Source organism: Ascaphus truei, chromosome 2, assembly GCF_040206685.1.
Source record: "Ascaphus truei isolate aAscTru1 chromosome 2, aAscTru1.hap1, whole genome shotgun sequence".
NCBI classification, from domain to species: Eukaryota; Metazoa; Chordata; class Amphibia; order Anura; family Ascaphidae; genus Ascaphus; species Ascaphus truei.
Window position 1 is genome coordinate 330283883 of NC_134484.1, and position 17680 is coordinate 330301562.

Consider the following 17680-nt stretch of genomic DNA (forward strand, 5'->3'; position numbering starts at 1 on the left):
CTATTATGTCACATGTATTACTGCTGTAAAGTGCTATGTATATGGATGTTTCTATATAAATAAAGATATACATACATCTGTATATTGAGGCAAAACCTTCACTTTGGGGCATTTATATCCCGCGTCTCTTAGGGTGAATGCTTCGATATACCCGGCATGTATTTCACTTACAGTATGCGCGCTAAATTTCAACTGGGCAACAAGCATCATCAGGAGGACGTATTAGTTTTTATCTCCAGACACAAGGCACTGCGATGAGGCCCATACGGCCCACTCATACACAGATATCTTCCTGTACACTACTGAGAAAAACATTTGTTTAATGACCCTGAACATAAAAATGATAATCATTGGGGGTGCTATATCGCCAATATTTTCTTGATTTGGAGAGGTAGCGCCCACCAATTAAAAAATAGGTTAAACGGGGTTATTATAGCACACCCGTCAAGGAAGTTTACCTTGGGAAACGACTACAACGAGATACATTTCCTAGATGTACTAGTACAAAAACATGGAGGTATACTCACTACAGTTATACATTAAATAGACTGACCGAAACCACTTATTAAAGGCAGAAAGTTTTCATCTGAGCAAAATAATCATAGGGTTGGCATACAGTCACCTTTTCAGTGGCCATAGGATCTCTGAGAGTGACGCAAAATTTGAAAAGAATGCGGCACGAGGGAGTAAAATGCTTTGCCAGAGGCTCCTGTGTGCAAACTGTCTCCAATATCGCAAGAGAATCCCTGTTAACCCGTAAGAGAAAAGAGGATAAGAGCTTGTCTAGAATACCAGGTGTATCTCCATACAGTAGTCCTGACATATAGAATCAATCATACAAAGGCACTGGCAGGTGTAACAAAGAGACACAGCAGCTTCAAATCTGTTTATAAATCAACCACTCTTTTCTTTTTAAAAGGGCAAATACTGTTGGGGATAAATTGGTGAAAGCAAACATTGGTACTGAGATGAAACAACAATGATTGTCAACCAAACAAATGTGCACTTACCTGCAGTGCTGTCACTAACAGTATTGTGCGAAGAGAGACTTTTAACCATCCACAAGTGGGAAGGTTATTAAAGCGTGTTTTACCTGCGATGGTTAATGGGGTTTATATGCATTGAAATGCCGGGGTGGAAAACTCTGTAGGTTAAACCTCTAGACAAATCAAACAAAAGCTGTAACAGAACAAATCTGACATTAGGCTGGGTAAGATAGACTCCCCAGAGGCACGACAATTTGCAGAATGCAGACACAATGTATCCCAACTTACTTATTTTGTCTTGGAACACATCAGACGTCCCCACAGGGAAGGTGATCGTAATAAACTCTTACTCCAGAGGGAAGCGTATTGGATTTGTTTCCTGCATACAGTGGGCCTGGATGGCCTATGTGAGCAAAACTGTTAGGCTGCTTTCTATAATTGCCTATGAGAACCATGGTGGTGTGGCTTACTATAACCTTCTCACAGAAGCGGCTAGCCCCGTCTATTCGAATTGGAAAGCTTTCGGCACCTACGGTATGATGGGGAAACTTATCACATCTGTTCCCCATAAGTTGGGTAGGTTTGAGCACCCATTTATTATAGGCAGGGCCTAGGGGTCTGCAATGTGATGAATATACATACACTAGCTGCGAGATGTCCTTATTCACCTGTCTCTGGTACCTGTTTTCTCTGTATATACCCCTGGATCTGATACCAGCTCCATATAGCTATGGGATACAGCACAATAGTCTGTCCATATTGTGATTCCATTATTGAAATAGTCTCTCTTCCCCACTGATTGGAAGGAATATTAAGTCACTTTGTATGTTCCTGTGATCTGCGGCCTCTCATGTCACATCCTCTATGTAGGCGACAGTATTGTTTTCAGTACTTCCTACTATAAAAAATGTTTCGTCTATAATCACGATGGTCACTTTTTCACATGGATTTTCGGAGTCGTCCCTCACTCTATAGAGAGACAACATTGTTGCAGTCTCACGACACTAGTTACACACAAAGTTTGTATGTATATCTTTATTTATAGAGCGCCATCCATGTACATAGCATTTTACAACCGCAATACACATGACGGTTACGTGAGCGCTTCACACATAAAAGTAGACTTTAGGAAAATGAGTCCATGCACCGAAGAGCTTACAATCTAAGTGGTAATTGGGGAGAACTTACAGAGACAGAAGGATGTGTTCTGGTAAGTGCATCTGCAAGGGGCCAGTGTCAGTGCATATGAGATATCAAGTAGACAGAAGACATCCTGGAGCAGAACACAAGCTAACACTTGCAGGTGTATAGCGAGAAATTAGGGCTGAGATGTAAGGAGGGGCAGAAGAGTGGAGAGCCTTAAAAGTAATACAGGTTTCTTCTGTGTCTACATAATATTGATTATGATTATGCTGTGTTATCCCACACGTGTTATTATGTACTTTGCCAAGAGTGATTACCACAAATATATTACCGTTTTTGGATGACTACAATACTTCCTGCTTTTTTAAATTTTTCCCCTTTTTATTTGTTATTTGTAAAGCATGTGGCAATGTATAATACTACAATCTATAAATCTGTAACAATTCTTATGGTGTTACTAACATAATGGCTGCTTCAGTCAGTGTAACTCAGCAGCTACAATGTTTCCTAAGATTACTAAAGTAAGATTATCCATTGTTACAGTTTGCAGCTCAAACTGCTGGGGATATTGTCAACAAATGATCCCAAACAGGAAAGTGTTGCAAAAATATTGCACTGCTTGGGAAGTGGGCTAAAGCCTGCTATAGAAATCAAAAAATGCTTTAAAGCAGCAGTTCAAGCAATATCCTACATGTGGTTTTTTTTTTTTTTTTAAATAAATCAGTTCTGTACTATGAGAAAATACTTGTAGCATTTAAAAAAAAAAAAGAATTTAAAAAAAGAATGTTTTAAAGACATTTTTAATGTTTCTAATGTAGGAATCATTTCCAAAGTGACAGCCCCTTCCTCTTCTGATAGTCTCTGGCTCTTGAGCCCCGCCCTCTCTCTATTGGTGAACCAATTGTATCTAGTAACTGCCCAGTCAATCATATTCTAGGAACTACATTGCCCAAAATGCTTTGCAAGAACTGAATTAAATAAGCCTGAGCAAACGATCTATTACAGACAATTACAGGAGAACGGATCGATCTGCAGCTTAGCTAATCACGTGTCAGTGTGCAGATTGTATTGATGCACATATTGAATGGGGAATATATATATATATATTTTTAAATGGCAGCTTGAGCTGCAGCTTTAAAACGCAATAAAAATGTCATTAAGAGTTAAAGAATAATAATAAAAAAATTGCAGTAAGTATTATCTAATTCTACAGAACCGATTTATTTAAAAAAAGCAACATCTCTATAATATTTCATGTTTTGCTGCTTCAATAGCCACAGGCTCCTTTGTATGGAACAATTGAGCAATAAGGAATACTGTACTGGACATTTATGTGAATGGCAAAGTCCGCGTTCCTAATAATGCCCTATGACATACAGAAATATATACATATTAGTAGTATTGCAGCATTATATCCTATATATTGTGTCTATTTAATATTTCCAAACTTGTACAGTATATGACATCACAAAGGCATGAGATTAATATATGTTTTGTGTAAGCAATAATATAACAAGACTAAAATAATATGCCTAGATTCTGGCCCCTAGTAAGGGTAACGTAATGAGATGCTGATGCGATGTATGCAAAACAGGGTGCAAACGCCACCTAAGTTCCATAAGCGTGAAAACAAAATAGGACAGCCAAATACTGTAGGTCTGTAATGGTATTTATTGCACTAGGTCACAATATTTTATTGTCATCACACCACCTGATGAATGGGTTACCCACCCAAAACATTGTGCGTCTATCTGCAAATAAAGTAATAATAAGATTTAAGTAAGAGGTTTCTGATACCTGTGTGCAACAGGGACACTTTTTTTGGCTTGAAGAGATTTGATGGCAGTGAATTGGTGTCTACAGTATATCTCCATCCCAGCATCAGCTGACAAAGAGGAGAATAAATGTGGGAGCACCGGTACCATAAAAATATTGAACTATTTTGAGTTTTCTTCGTTTCAAAAGATTCTTCTAGATCGCTGTCTATTGATGCACATCCAATATTAGAAACTTGATTAACAAATGTATTCGATTTAAGCAGCCGCAAGCAGAATAAAATGAATAGCAAATGAATGTGTCAATAACACATTTTTGGTCACGAAGCAAAGATCCCCAAGACTTTAAAAAAAACTATTCTTTTATTTTTATTGTTATTCCTGGATTGCTGTTACAAGAGAACCAGGCTACAGTTTTATTCAAAAAAGTGAACATAGAAGGCAAGTCATTATACAGGGAAAAAGTAAAACATAGATCATGTTTGGGATAGACAAGGTAAATAATACAGCACATCTCCGGTGGCGTATTTGTATCCTCTGAATAATTGGACAGCTGATAAGAAGTGTGCATCATGGTTTCTCATTTTTACTGCCTCCATGTCCCAATATTGTGAAGGCAGGAGGAAGGGGGGAGATGCCCTGCGCCACTAAGATAATGTCAGCATCAATTTAATGTACGAGGCTGCTTCTGCCTACTTAATGGAAGCACTGCCTACACCGACCTCTGCAGAGAAATAGAAAAGGATGTTCATTTCTTCCAAACTAAAAGAACAGCAACATCTTGCATTGTCTGCTGTCCACAGGAATATCTGAAATGCAGGATCAAGGGGAAACTAACGTTTATTATTCTTCCCACATTGGTTCATGTGCTTGAGGCAATGATTTCAGGAAATTATAGTTCTGTCTGCAAGTATGTTTAAACATAAGTTTATTATCCAGTACTAAAAATGTCAGTTGTCCCTAGTAGAAGAATATAGCCATGGACACTTTTTACACAGTCATGCTGTTCTCAATCCAAAAACGGTAGTCAAATAAATATTTCTTGGGGATGGTGTTTTGATGACAGGGTAGACTACACCAAAAATTCTTAGAGCACCCTATATAATTACTTTAGTGACTGTTCTGGGCAATTCTAACTAATGTACATGGTAAGCCCTAATTGTCTCCTACTCAAACTATATTTGACATAAATACCCAGTACGAGCAATACAAAGATTAGTCTGAGCACTACATTTAACAAAGCGAATAGTTGTCTTGATGAAGGTCTGAGATGGATTGAAACATGGGCCTTTCCTTCCCTAATACATGTAAGTTAACTACTCTGAAGGGAGTGTGTCTGGATTGCCTAGACCTCCTGCCTAGCCATAGCTTTCTTGTCCACTGGGTGTGCTGCTGCCTTCTGTTGGCTCTGGGTTCCTCTGTCTGTCTGTCTTCTTGTTGCTCCTGTCTCTGTCCTTATAGCTTGCTTCCTGTCTGTTGGTTTTGCCTTTGCTTCAAGTCAGACTCCCATGCACATGCCTGTCTTTGATCCTGATCTGTTTATGTACCTGTACCTGTATTATAGTCTGTTCACAGTAAAGGTCCTTGCTAGTAATCTGGCTTGTCCCTGGTTATTCCTGCTCCCCGGTCTCAGTCCCTGTTCTCAGTCCCTGTCCCGCCCCGCCTGTCCTGTTCCAGTCTCCTCGTTGCTGACCTCTGCTTGTTACCTGACTTCGCTACCTGCCGCCTGCCTCGGACCCCTGCTTGTTTCCTGACTGCGCTGTCTGCCGCCTGCCTCGGACCCTCTGATTGTGACCCCTACTACGCTTCCTGCTGTTCTGGCCCCCGAGATCCTACCCGCCACAGGAGTCCCCCGGGACAGAGTGCTATCATCACTGGTTCTATGTTTGATATAGTATTAAAGGTGTGCAAAAGCCATGTGTTTGTTGGCTGGGTGACTGGGACAATCTCTTTTCTTGCCATATATTCTCTTACTGATATTATTGGATTGAGTGCATTGCCATCTATGAGATACAATATACATACTTTTGGTAAATAGTCACGTATGTAGTAATATTGTAATCCATTGGAGTTAAGGCAGTTCAGTCAGTGGTAATTTCTGCAGCAACATCGTATGTACAAATACAAGATGTTACTCCTGAAGCTTAGAATGTCCTTCCTAGCCTGCCTCCTGTAGGAAACTTCCTACAAGACCTACAAGAATTGGGGCATTTTTAGATTGTTACCTGCAGGCTATTTTTGGCAGACCCTTGGCTAGTACAGTACCTGGTGTCACTGCTCTGCTGGTTTTCCCACAGAGCTACCTGCTTGGTCATTTATCTAAAAGTGAAAGTATACATGGCTTTAACCCAGGAAAAAAATCAACAGATTATATGGCCCACTGTGACATACTTTGGTTAATATTCTGTCTTCCCTGTGAACTCTTTTTTTAGCATTAGGAGAATTTCTTAGCAGTTTATTGAATACGAGCCTTAATGTTGGACTTGTTCCATGTTTCACTACTTCAGTTTTTTACTTGTTCTACATACTGTACAACAGAAGAAAACAGCACACACTCATGAAACACAGCCTATAAAGTGTGTAAAGTGAACCAAGCATGTTTGGAGCTTAGCAATTAGCTGTTTTCTAGAGATTGATCACTTAGTTTGAACACCATGAACTCACTGGAATATGGGTTTTTGATCTTCTTAGATCGTATATAATTTCTATATGTAATACAGTATTCCATATGTATCACTTTTTGAGAAGGTATCGTTATATGCCTATGTAGCCCGGTCCTCCCTTTAGCTCTCCTCACCTCTGCTGCAGGCGGGTAGCCGGTAAGGGCACCGCCATTTTGTTTGTGTGCTAGCATGCGCAGAAAAAGTTTGCGCATGCAAAGGTTTCAGCAGCCCCAGGGGATGCACAACACATGACACAGTACAGCCAATCGGGCTGCTAGAATCTCCTGAGGGGAGATTGGAACTTTGGGTGTGCTTGAAGTTTGAGCTGACAGTTAGGAGAGTTGGCAGTTGGAGCTGCGACAAGGAAGGAGTAAGTTATATGTGCAGACGTGAGTGGCATCTGCACTAGGCCAGATACCCCCTATTATGCCCCAGCTAAGCCCTGACTCCCACATAGTTTGTGGCTGCGATAGGGACTTACACCTCAGATAGGGACCCTTCCCAGCAATATTAGCGTTAGGGACACAGGGAGACGCCGCACGGTGGCTGCGACCTGTGGTCGAGGACACAGATCGCCCTACATTAATAAAGACATTGTTTACGGTGGTACAATCCATGAGGGACCCACCCAACATAGAGGTTTTGCAGTATCAGCATCGGATCCGTGTATCCCAGCATCATGTCATCAGCGCGCCCGGGTGTGGCATCACCCGGCAGGAACCCAATGCATCAGTGCACCAACTAAAACACTATAGTGGGGCAGTGCTGTCACACCTTGGGGGGGGGGGGGGGAGCAGAGCATTGGAGGGTACGTCCGTGCGTGGCCTGGTTGGTAGTATATATATATATATTATATATATATATATATATATATATATATACAAATGTAAATACAACTGTATGCTCATCTGCATGTCTTAGGCAGGTCTGCAACCCCGCCTTTCCCCATTATCACCCAGCACACAGCACTTCCACTGCAGCAAGGGATTCTGGGAAATGACATGCAAATGAGCACACAGTGCCACTTTTTGCTTCAAAAACCATTTTTAACATGGTTCCCTATAGGCTTAAGCTTGCTGCATGGTCACAGCTTTGAGCACAGCCAGGGTTAAGGTGCATACCCAGAAAACCACCCACAGACAGCTGTTTTGACCTTAATGGGTCTCATCAGTGTGGGATTGATTAACTGGGTATGCAAAGAAGCTAAAGGATGGGCCAACCATAATACTGAGTTAAGTTATGGTGAGTAAAAAAAGTGACAAAAACCCTCCACAGCAAAGCAAATATGCAAATGTAAATACAACTGTATGCTCATCTGCATGTCTTAGGCAGGTCTGCAACCCCACCTTTCCCCATTATCACCCAGCACACAGCACTTCCACTGCAGCAAGGGATTCTGGGAAATGACATGCAAATGAGCACACCGTGCCACTTTTTGCTTCAAATATATATATATTTATATTTATCCTAGATTATTTATGTTCAGTGAAACTGTTATCTTTCATAAGTGTGTGTCTTATTGTATGCGGGTCCTGTAGTGGGGTTATTCTACATCATAGAATCCTGTACAGGTGGAGGCGCTACCGACCGAACATCGACTCAGGTATACCCCAGGTTCCCAGTAGCAGAGACTCAGATCTCCTGTGCACCACAGGCATTGCACCATATACACACACTGTAGCCACACATCTCTCAGGGGGTGGGGAAAGTGCGCTACACCTAAATCAAATTTTAATGAGTCTAAATGTACAATATGTTATTACACACATTTTCACTTTACTCTTGGCAACTGCTTTAGAAAGTCACCACTTGCATAAATGTGTATGTTAAGCGAAAATGTACTTAAAGTGAAGCACTACCTTTTCCCCACTTATCGATGCATGTACTGTACTGCAATCGTTATATACGTGCATAACTGATGTATATAACGCATGTGTAACAGGCTCTATAGTCTCCCCGCTAGCGCACAGCTTCGGTACAGGTAGGGAGCTGGTATTGCTGTTCAGGACGTGCTGACAGGCACATGCGTGAGCTGCCGTTTGCCTATTGAGCGAGATGTCCTTACTCGCGAGTGTACTTACAGTGAGTGTCCTTAAACCGGGGTATGCCTGTATTGTATATCTCGACATATAAAAGGATTCAGCTGCAACACTTTTGCAAGTTGAATATCATCATATATCCACAAATTTTCACTTATTACAGCACAGGGAGAGTACAGGATTACTCTCCCTATGCTGTAATAAGTGAAAATTTGTGGATATACGATGATATTCAACTTGCAAAAGTGTTACAGCTGAATACTTGATTAATGTACTCTACACAGTCAAAAAAAAGACATCAGTGTTCTTGATCTGAGATTATTGACATTAACAGAATGATATATTTCCTCTGTCCTTAACCTTTGATCGTGTGATTAGTCCTAGGATGCCTGTAAAGTCAATTTCTCTTGTCCTTGTAAATGACAAAGGTGAGGCGCTGTAGGGCAAATGAATGCAAAGGCCATGTGCATCAAGAATTGCAAATGAACACTGGTCTAAAAATGATGCAAATACATTACTTTGATCCCGTTTGACTGGTCTTCAAGATGCTTTACTTCAGGATGGTGTTAAGCCACCTTCCTATAGTTCAGGAAGATTTAAAATGAGTGGAGCCTAAATCTTCCTGAGCAAGGGTAAAACGGCTTCACAGCATATTGAATAGGAGTCAATGTGTCTTGTACTTATTTTGCTCCACTGAACTGCTTAAAGGTGTGGTTTCTCCTACCGGTTTTTATTTATTTATTTTTAAGACAGGTGGGAAACAGTGGGTCTCCGGAGCAGCGTTGCATTTATTTCAGCTCTGGGGACCCCATGGTTCCCGATATATTTGCCTGCAGAGGTGCTTCCGGCACCATCCCCTGCTGGGCAAATAACATTGTGGTTAAAATTTCAGGCTGCATAGAGGCCAATAAGAAGCTGCAACGTCATGTCCTCCTATTGACCCAAGTGCTGTGGAGATTTAGGAACCAGGAAGTAACCGGCAGCACCTACAGTGGTAATTATCTTGGGAGGCACGGAATGCGTTTCAGCCCTGGGGATTCTCTGCCTCATAACTATAATAAAAAATATAGGACAATTTGATGGAATGCTCCTTCAAGCCAATAAGTAATTTAAAGAGTGGTCATAGGAGAAGGTAGTGACACAATATTATAATGTGCAGTTTGAGTCTAAAAGACCTGAGGTGATGTCAATCTATTCTGCGAAGAAACACAACTGGAGTATTCAGTTTTTGGAGGCTGGTCAAGAGTCCCACACTGGTGACAGAACCCCACCACAAATGTGGTGAGGAGAGCGGGGAAGGAGGAGGCTGGGTTTCTCCACAGAAGATGTTGACATTGCCTCAAGTCTTTTTCTTTTCTTATTGGTCTCACTGTGAACTTTCAATTGATGATACGGACCATCTCATGATTATTTTCTTTTTGTGTATGGACGGTCTCCATTTCCCCCATCATTTATTGTGTATGTAGGAGATATTTGTGTTTGGGTATTTCCTGTTTCACCGTGCACATTTGAGTTTCTATTTCTGTTTAGTGGTTGAGTAGGCAGTGTTAAGTTTATCTTTACATTTTTTTTTTTCTTGGCTGGTCGAGGCGCTTATTTTTTCACCACCCTGGGTTCTCTTACTTGGTTTTAGTGTGCATTTTGTACCTTTGCACCACTAATGAGGCTGATTAAGTGGCCAGATTGCATTGCTATATGTATATGGTAAACTTAAGATTGGGCAGACTGAGTGGCATCTATTTTCTGTGAACACACACGCATGCACGCACACACCTATAGAAACAGACGCCTACTATCTTTCTATCCGTCTATGTATATGCTGTAAATATACACAATTTCATTATCAATCGGGTTTACTGTATGAGACGCTCCATCCAAAGAACAGTAGAGCATAATGCAAACTGTTTGAGCATTACCGAGGCCTGGTGTAACAGCAGAGCTGACATCTGTGCCTCTACCGCACTATGCACAATGTGTAAATCAATAGCCCGGCAGTCCTGCTGCCATCTGTGTGGCTTTTGGAGCAGATAGGTTATTTAAAGAAACTTGTTTACGCAAGGCTGATATTTATCAGTCTGTGCAGTCATACACTTACTATAATAACACTCATTTTGCATTAAGAGTACAATAAAATACCCAAAGATCTCAAAGCTCACTGCTGTACAGCATTAGTTTCAGAATGACACTGGTTCCACTTAGGTACAGAGTGAGCTAGAGGCAGTGACAGGACTGATAAGTTAAAACTAGGTTGCAACAGCTTTACAAATATGAGAAAGATTAAAGTTTTCTAAAATCGTTTTGCAAGTCCTAATGTGTTCCTTTGTTTGCAGTTACTATCGGGAGTCTGGACATGGGGTGCTGGGCAATCTTGTTGCTCCACCTCAGTGATAAGGTACAATGATTTTTTTGGATGCCCAGTTTATATATTTTCTTTCAATTTTGGAATTGTGATACACTAATGAAGCTTCTTACAGTACATGTGATGAAGATCGTAGGCATAGATAAGTGTATTCTACCGTACACACGGTAGCAATATTTGATGCCCCCCTCCCCCGCTCCCCCCAAAAAGATTAAAAACATAGACAAAGAATTTGATAAAACCTATATGATGTTCATCTTTTAATTCTTTCCTGACTCCTATTACTAACATATCAAATGGAAGAGTGAGGAGAAAAAAAGCTTGATACACTAACACCAAAGGCTGAAGCTGTCTTTATCATGCTGGAGAACATTATAGATCATTTGAATGGAGCTGATCACTTCCCCAGCAAGGGGAAACCAGGGGAGAGAATCTGGAGGAACTAGAAGACACAGCGGAGCGCCGTGGATGCCACTGACGGACCGGTTTAACACCAAAGCCAAGTTTCATAACACAATTGTGTGCCTGAAACCTACTTACATCTGTGAGTGTTTTAAACCATTGTATTTTGTGTGATTAAATAACAGACTTCACTATGAACTTTGAGCTCTCTCTCTCTTTCTTTGTTTCTTTAGCTTACCTTGGACCCTTGGATTGAATCCACTGGAAGAGAGCTGCATTCTCATCATTTTGGACTGGATTCATTGTTTGGACTTTCAGATATCTATTGATTGGATGTGGGGCTTTATTGTGAATACAAGCTTATTTTAATAAGTCTTATTTACTACTGTCCCCACAGTGTTGTGAACGCATAACTGATCATTTTATTACTGTATACCTACATAGGCAAGGGGTTTCTTTTTTCCCCTTGTGTGTTTAAATTATATCTTTGTTTCAGACAGTCCAGGGGGAGCACATATGGGAAACAAAAGACAAATAATAAAACAATTTAAGTGCAGACGTTTAGGATATAGAGATCAATGATGTGTTGAAAATCTTGGCTCTAAAGGTGAATCTACTCACAAGATGGTTGTGGTTAAAAATGCAGTTAGCAGATAGGGCTGCTGCCCATATAGATATAGTGGTGTGTGGGATTCCCTCCAGGCACGTCTCGCCAGTTGGGAGATGGTATATATAGAGGAGAAAAACAGCAAAACATAGCGCGATCTGATAGAAACTTTATATAAAAATTAAACATATAAAATGTGCACTTACAATGTGCTAGTTAAAAGTAAGCATTTATCACAATCAATGTGAATTCTGTGGGTACTGTGCAGCTCTCACCGCCTCCCCTCGCCGTCCCGGAGCTCCTTCGCCTGCACCTCAAGAGTCCAACTCCTCTCAGTGTGTCCTCCGGTGCGTGTGACGTCACGGCTCTGTGAGTGGTGAAGCTACGGGTCCCTCACTGATCCAAGAAACCACTCAACGCATTTCGCCCAGCTCTTGGAAGCTGTGTATGGCTTCGACACTCCTGATGAAGCCATACACAGCTTCCAAGAGCTGGGCGAAATGCGTTGAGTGGTTTCTTGGATCAGTGAGGGACCCGTAGCTTCACCACTCACAGAGCCGTGACGTCACACGCACCGGAGGACACACTGAGAGGAGTTGGACTCTTGAGGTGCAGGCGAAGGAGCTCCGGGACGGCGAGGGGAGGCGGTGAGAGCTGCACAGTACCCACAGAATTCACATTGATTGTGATAAATGCTTACTTTTAACTAGCACATTGTAAGTGCACATTTTATATGTTTAATTTTTATATAAAGTTTCTATCAGATCACGCTATGTTTTGCTGTCTTTCTCCTCTATATATACCATCTCCCAACTGGCGAGACGTGCCTGGAGGGAATCCCACACACCACTATATCTATATGGGCAGCAGCCCTATCTGCTAACTGCATTTTTAACCACAACCATCTTGTGAGTAGATTCACCTTTAGAGCCAAGATTTTCAACACATCATTGATCTCTATATCCTAAACGTCTGCACTTAAATTGTTTTATTATTTGTCTTTTGTTTCCCATATGTGCTCCCCCTGGACTGTCTGAAACATATCTTTCTTCCTGGAACCCGTGAAACAGGTTCCACTAGAGGGTTCGAGCAGGGTTATTTAATATCTGTCTATTATTTTGGTTTTATTTAAATTTAGCATATCACTTTAATTGCACTGGATTTTGCATTTATTGTCACTTAATGTTAAGTAGTTAGCGCCTTTATTCACTTTAATTCACAATAAATTATATCTTTAACACTAGACATCCACTTATCAGCTGGTTAAATCGAATCTATTCTTGGACACATATAGATGCCATATTTGGTCCTAGTATTGGAAGAAGGAATCCTGACTACGGGATATTCTCTGGATAAATACTGATAGATTAAGTAGAGAGAAGGATTACACCGAGGAGGAGAGAAACGGGTTAATATTAGGAGAGAAGATATACCACCGAGATCAGATAGAGGGTTAACACAAGGAAAAGAATAATTCTGAAACCATCTTTGAAGATATTATAACTTATTTGACGTCACCACCATTTTTGCATGCAAGTATTTATTTTAATTAAAGAATAAACTTTTCTTTTTATGTTAAAACTGGAATGCTGCGTTCTGTTACACCGCAGCGATTATACAAGAGACATAAGGACATTTTAAAATAGTTGGCATGGAAATCCTTTTAGGAAGTGTGGGATGGGACTCATTTGAATATAATTTGCATAGCCATTAGCATATCTCCCAGCCAGGTACCTCATGTGTGCTCCTTTTTCAGCATAGTCATGTCTCTCTAATGTATTTGGATGGACGTTTGGGGGGGATATACAGTATATACTGTACAACTGGAGACACGATTAAAATGATAGTTTCTCAATATAAAATCTGTGTTTCGATTCTTACAAATCCATCTGGATTTGAATCAATTCATTTGGCTTTTTAGTACCCAATCCATAGTTGGATTGTGGTGGGGGGATAGATTTGGTCCATATAATCCGTGGAATTCTGGGTAAGGGATTCGGACTGTTCCACCCATCTCTAGTAGCTACTGTCTGTTGCTGGAGAAGAAATTGGCTCTCTTTTTCTATGTCTTCTCTAGAACAGAAAAGCGGCTTCACCACATATTGTATAAGGGCTTCAGCATCAATTTTCTGGCAAAATTAAGCATAGCACTGTACAGTACATAGTATTCTGAAACTCCTATCAAAGACACCAGAAAATGAGGTACTATGAAAGGTAACCACCCCTACGTCGACTCGGGAGGAACGATGCCACTCAGGAAGAACAATGCAACCTGATAATAGACTTTTGGCCCAAGGGCACGTACAGGTTAGTCCAGAAAAGAGGGCCCACCCTATTATGAGAGATTATTGAAATAGAGGAGGGGGTGAGGAGGAGGATGCAAGGGTGGAGTGAGGTGTGGAACTGAAGGCTCCTTTAAAGCGCTTGGGGGAGAGACATTAGGCTGCCCCCACAATCACAGGCCTGCAACCTTATAAATGTCCACGAAAGGGAGAAGACACATTCATAGCATATTGAAGGTTACTGTATGTCTATGGCCACATTTGCAAAATGGCACTATTCTATAAGACACATTCAAGTGGAAGAAGATTAATTGGGGCCCATTTAAGCAAATGAGCTATAATAATGTCTTCTAGAGCTGCCAGGTGTTTTAAGGAATAGCACTGCTTAGTAAATATGGGCCTAACATTTTGAAGCCCTTTTTGCATTACAGGTAAAATCTTGCCTACCTGAACATTTTTTTTTAATTTGCGGGTTTTAAATAATGAATGTATTTTCCAGGGTTGCATTTGTCAAAATCAAAGCTTAGTCAGCTTTAGTCAGTCCCTTTATCAACACATACAAAACAAACAAACATATAATTTAAAGGCAGCAGTGGCAATGTAACCTTAAAACTGTATTCATTTATTTGGTCCACACTCCTTAAATCTCCATATTTTGGGTACCTCAAAGTTGACAACCAAAACCATTTCCATTGCTTTTATTTTTACTGTAGCAGCACTATAGTGTTTTAAAAACATTTAGCTACTTCACAGCTACTTCTCTACTTCACAACACCATTTTCTGTGCAGTTCCAATCCGGCATTCTACAGAAATGTGTTCCTTTGAGGGATTTTCCCCTGAAAACAAACTCCATTGAAGAAAGAATATTCTAGATCAACATGTTCTATTGTTGGCAATTCGTGTGACAAGAATAACCAAACGTGGGTTGGTGTCACAGATGTGAGAATCCAATAGTTATATTGTAGATCTACTCCTACAAAAGAATTCCATAATGTATTAGAATTCTCAATATAGAAACCTCGGAAAAAAACAACTCCAGAGAAAATGTGTAATGCTGTGAGTTTCCAGTAAGAAACTGATGGCTTGCCCATTTCAGAACTGAACCTATTAGAAGGAATTCCAGTGAAAGCGCGTTTCAAATTGAACATAACATAAGATAATAGAAAATAAATAAGCTAATGACGTATTACTGTATCAATTGTGTTGTTACTTTTAATAACATCACAGCAGGAATTCTTACAATAGGTTCCGCAATGCCAGATGTAGGTCAGAGGTTCCCCACCTGTAGTACAAGTATTACTGGTGGTACAGCAGTGTTACTCTACTCTCCTATAGCTTCTAATCCTCTGGTAAAACGATTTACAAAATAGATCATGCAGATGTACAATATGGGTGCTAATGCAGTACCTGACACACCTTCACAATGGTGATATCAGAAGTTTTGCTCATTTATTTTTAAAGTGGTCATGAGTCTTGTAAGCATAGATCATAGTCGCAGAAATAGAACACGTGCTTAGCTGTAGAACAGTGGGGTTAAAGGGATAAAATGCATTTTCATACATTTTGCAGCAATAGCCAACTAATAAACACCCAACTAGTTTAGTTAAATACTCCACTGCATGAAAGGCCAATTTCCCATTGTCTTGCAATGTGTTGCTATCACTTATTGAAGGGTTAAAGCTCAAATACTACTGGATGGGAGAATTGTATATATATATATATATATATATATATATATATATATATATATATATATATATATATATATATATATATATATACAGTGTTCGACAAACCTATACATTTGCTCGCCCCGGGCGAGTGGATTTAACATCGTGGCGAGCTCCTATTGGCCCAAGCAGCATACGTTTGGTACTAGGTGGCGAGTAGATTTTTTTGTGTGGCGAGTAGATTTTTTGGTGATTTGTCAACCACTATATATATATATATATATATATATATATATATATATATATATATATATATATATATATATATATATATATATATATATTCCTTTTACTTGAACTGGAACTATAAATTAAGCTGTCAATTTCTAGGCCAGTGGGAAATCAAAATGGCTGACGGCATTGTCCCCGCCATGAAGCTGACTGAAGGGAAAGTCATTGTCATGTGTACCACTTTCCTCAGTGACAGGATGCTATTAGTGCTGATTTCTTTGCACTAGATGTTGACCTGTAATAACAAATCACCCTTCTGCTCCAGGTAACTGTTTAGGTTAAATAAAAAAGCCATGTGTACCACATCATAGGGAGGATGGCTGGTGGACTAAAGCTTTTAAAGACTTTCCCCTACTTTACTGGCTTAGTATTTTCAGTATTAAGATGGAAATACTGTACTGTACATACCCCTTAGAAGAAAAGAAAAAATAGAACAAATATGAAAAGACTGTTAGCTATCACTACAAATGTGAAAAAGAATCCTTAGCAAGGACAGATAGCTTCCACTCTGAAATTTCTTATAAGGATGGGGTAGTAAGACTGACTGATGGACGTTCTTGCGAGGCAGATTCATGTCTGCAGTAGGTGCCACTTAGCTAGGACGAAACTGCAGTTTAGCATTCTAAGCTGTCATCTTCTCTCTCTGCAGTCTTCCAGACTTTGAAGAATGCGCAGCTTGGACACTGCAGGTGTGAGTGGTAGGAAAGGGGAGAAAGGCAGTGATTCGGAAATATACTGTCATTGAGACGTGGGCTCCCTGTGGTCAGGAGTCTGATACCCAGTGTCTATAAAATAATAAAAGCCTAGTTTGTCTGAGAAAAGTTTGGCGTCTACCTGGACCATTCACTAAACAAGTGAATGTCCTGTTCTGTTTCATTGACACTGTGTAACCCGTTTGCTATCAGCGGAGCCTGCCACACTTTGGCATCAAAGGGGTTAAGATGTTCAGCATTGACTGTGTGCTAGCTCCCACCACATGTCTCTTGCAAATCAAATCTCCCCAATCTAGCGTTAACGCCATTCACTTGAATACCTAGCATCAGAGATTAATGAATCCTGGCGAGCAACCTACAACACGGGTAGAGGATAATGCAGGCACTCACTAAAGGAGAATCAACAAATAGCGCAAGTAACCACCCGTGCTCCATATTAGATGGGATATAGGAGAAATACAGGTGCCCGGTCTTCCAAATCAAAAAAGTATTTATTGTGATCCAATATTTAGACTCCATGAATTAGCCTTTGTCAAGGTGAAGACTATAACAAACACACACAAACATCTATACCCTTTTTGATATACAGTATCTGTAATAACCTCCTTCTCGTTCACTCTCTTGGTAAAACAATTGGTCTTCATTTTCACACCATTCCTCTCTCAATCTTTACGAGTCTTGGCAGAACACAGTGGATCACAATGCTGTCTGCTTTGTTTTTGTTTTGGCATAACAGACATCATCAGCTT

The 17680-nt window shown here is 40.4% G+C and overlaps 1 protein-coding gene and 1 long non-coding RNA gene across 8 annotated transcripts in view; one reads left to right on the plus strand and one right to left on the minus strand.

The window, feature by feature from the left end:
• The window catches only part of ELMO1 (engulfment and cell motility 1), a 395377-nt gene that overhangs the window by 44617 nt on the left and 333080 nt on the right, over positions 1-17680 (minus strand). The window lies entirely within an intron of this gene.
• Positions 8867-11893, plus strand: LOC142488700 (uncharacterized). 2 transcript variants are annotated; one of them, XR_012799594.1, is made up of 3 exons: positions 8867-10998; positions 11269-11509; positions 11601-11893. It is a non-coding gene; the product is annotated as an uncharacterized LOC142488700 (long non-coding RNA). The 2 variants fall into 2 exon arrangements; XR_012799595.1 differs by having other exon boundaries at positions 11375-11509.